Source organism: Mandrillus leucophaeus, unplaced genomic scaffold (genome assembly GCF_000951045.1).
Source record: "Mandrillus leucophaeus isolate KB7577 unplaced genomic scaffold, Mleu.le_1.0 Scaffold1025, whole genome shotgun sequence".
Classification (NCBI taxonomy): Eukaryota; Metazoa; Chordata; class Mammalia; order Primates; family Cercopithecidae; genus Mandrillus; species Mandrillus leucophaeus.
The window spans coordinates 621,551-624,319 of NW_012098377.1; the positions used below are offsets into that span (position 1 = coordinate 621,551).

General features: G+C 44.6%; 1 long non-coding RNA gene across 1 annotated transcript in view; it reads right to left on the reverse strand.

Moving 5' to 3' along the window:
• LOC105537687 overlaps positions 1-2,769 on the reverse strand; it is a 4,423-nt gene that overhangs the window by 806 nt on the left and 848 nt on the right. The window contains exons 2-3 of the long non-coding RNA XR_001005761.1: positions 2,182-2,270; positions 124-161 (exon numbers count right to left, since the gene is read on the reverse strand). This is a non-coding gene — a long non-coding RNA (uncharacterized LOC105537687). The remainder of the gene's footprint in view (positions 1-123; positions 162-2,181; positions 2,271-2,769) is intronic.

Below are 2,769 nucleotides of genomic sequence, written 5' to 3' on the forward strand. Positions count from 1 at the left end.
TATATAAAATAAAAGTATTTGTGTCTAATGTTACTAGAGTTGGGTTCTCATGCTTAGTTTGTTTCTGGAGGCAGGAATACATTTCAAAGTAGGAATAGAGAACAAAGTTGAAGGTACACTTACCCCTCCTGGGGGATATTTATATCCCTTCCACATGGTTCCTGCAATGAGAAGCATCCATAAGACAACAATCATCACGAGGCTTCTTTCTCAGCTAGTGGTGTGCCCAAGAAGAAACAAGTGCTTCTGGAAGGTGCAGTGTTCTATTCCTGAGTCGGAGGAATTGGGCTGTCTTTGTTAGACACCAGATGGTGGATGGCCCAGCATGGCAGCTCCTCACTAAGGAGCTTGTGGCCTAATCTGAATTGAAGTGGCTCCTCATGGCCATTTAGTGGGGCAGAGCTCAGACACCAATTATGACATCAGCTCCTGTAACCTCGGCAATCCAGTCAGCGTGAGCACCTATGGGATGGTTGGCCAGGATGCTAGATGTGTTGGGTTAAAGAAAATTTATCAAAAGGGCCCTGTGCTTTGGTATGTCTGTGATTTGGACCTAGCTGGCATCATACTCATTAACTCGTCACCTGCCAAAATGTTTAACTATTAGCTTTGTGCAATCAGGTGCTATGCAAAAGAAAAAAAGCCTGGGTTCATTAAGAGAATTAGCTGGCTAGGTATGCCATGAGCAAATAACTTCATATGCTATCGTTACGCTGTTCAAAAAAGAAATCTTGCATTTTATAAAATGGTACAGTTAAATTCTCCATCATGTAGGATGAGCCTATTACAACTTTCCTGAGAAGGAAAGAGAAGGAAGATGGGCTGGTTTCCTCATTTTGCAGCTGGAGAAACTGAGGCACAGAATAGTTTAAGTGGTCTGGTCAGGACTGCCACAAAGTTCTGACTGTTTTGGGCTAATGCGTTCACAGAAGTCCTGGGGTAGATGGAGATGTAAAAAACCCCAGCCATCATGTCCTGCTCTTACTATACCTGGGGCTGGGGCTGAATACCCCTAATTTCTGGAGTAGCTTCCAAAAAACCTTCTGCTCCTGTAATCAGTATATTATTAAAACTCTCCAAGTTACGTTTCTCTAACAATAGGAACAGCTCTGAAAAAAATAGCTCTGAAAAAACAGCTCTGACTGAAATGGGGTGAAATGTAAGAAACCCAGGAGATGGTGTGCTAAAAAGGATACTGCCATCAGTGTTTCCTGTAGGCAGGTTGGTCTAGTGGAATGAGTACGGGAGGCCATTAAGTCCAGAGACAGAGATCTATGCTCGCATCCCATCTTTACCAAAGAGTTACTGTGTGTGGCCTCAGGTAAATAATTGAGGTCACTATCACCAGTTAATCTTTGTTGACTGGTTCATTATTTGCTTGTTGTTAAGTCAGTATTTTACTACATGCTAATTTTTGAGCTTTGCATTAAATGCTTTACATTAATTCCCAAATATAATTGTCACAAAAATAGCAAGATACTCAGATATCTCCTGTTGTACAGAAGAAACTTCGAAAGTGAGGTTCAAAGAAAGTAATTAAACTTTCCCAAGGTCACATAGCTAGTAAGTCGCAAAGTTAGGACCTAAACTCAAGTTCAATGTTAACTCCAGTTTCAGGATCTGCCAAAAGGGATATTAAAAATGCTGGTCCTGGCAAGGCATGGTGGCTCATGCCTGCAATCCCAGCACTCTGGGAGACCAAAGCAGGAGGACCACTTGAGTCCTGGAGTTCAAGACCAGCCTGGGCAACATAGTGAGACCCTGTCTCTACAAAAATTTTTTAAAAAAATTAGCCAAGCATGGTGGCATGTGCCCTGAGGATCAGCTACTCAGGAAGGTGAGGTGGGAAGACTGCCTGGACCTCACTCCAGCCTGGGTGACAGAGCAAGACCTGTCTCAGGAAAAAAAAAAAAAAGAATGCTATTAATAGTATAATATATTACAGTGTTGTGAGAAGAAAAATAATAGATGGGAACAGTCTTCAAAACAACACCTATGAGACATGGTTATTAATAGACAACTTTGGCCTGCTGTCCTCAGCTGTACTCACCAAGTCATTTCCCCTTCCACAGTTTATTATATTTTCCAGAGGAATAAACACTCTCCACTGAGATTTCAGGGTTCCACCAAGTACTTTGGAAAGAGAGGAATCCAGCCCACCAGACCTGACCACCCACTTACTGCGGCAGATCTTCATCTAAAGCCTGCCTCCTCAGTTGTGTCTTGCTCTCCTGAACAGGCCACCTCTCCTGCCACTTCAGAGTTGGAGGCTGAATCAGAAAGAAAATTTGAGGGCAGAGATGGCTCTACTCACTGACCCAGAGGGTAACCGCCTCTGTGTGGGACTAGAAGGGCTGCTAAAAGTCCCCACCAATCCCTACCGTCCCCCTTCCTACCAACAACCACTGATCCACTTGGCCTGAAACCCAGAAGTCAAATATGGTCTCCAGCAGACCCCTTGCAAATTCCATAGTGCTTTGAAACAAGTGCAGCTATATATGCAAGAGAGGGGGAAAAAAGAAAGACTTAAAAGGATGTCCCGACCGGGCGCAGTGGCTCACCCTGGTAATCCCAGTACTTTGGGAAGCCAAGGAGGGCGGATCACGAGGTCAGGATATCAAGACCATCCTGGCTAACACGGTGAAACCCCGTATCTGCTAAAAATACAAAAAATTAGCCGGGCATGGTGGTGGGCGCCTGTAGTCCCAGCTACTCGGGAGGCTGAGGCAGGAGAATGGCGTGAACCCAGGAGGCGGAGCTTGCAGTGAG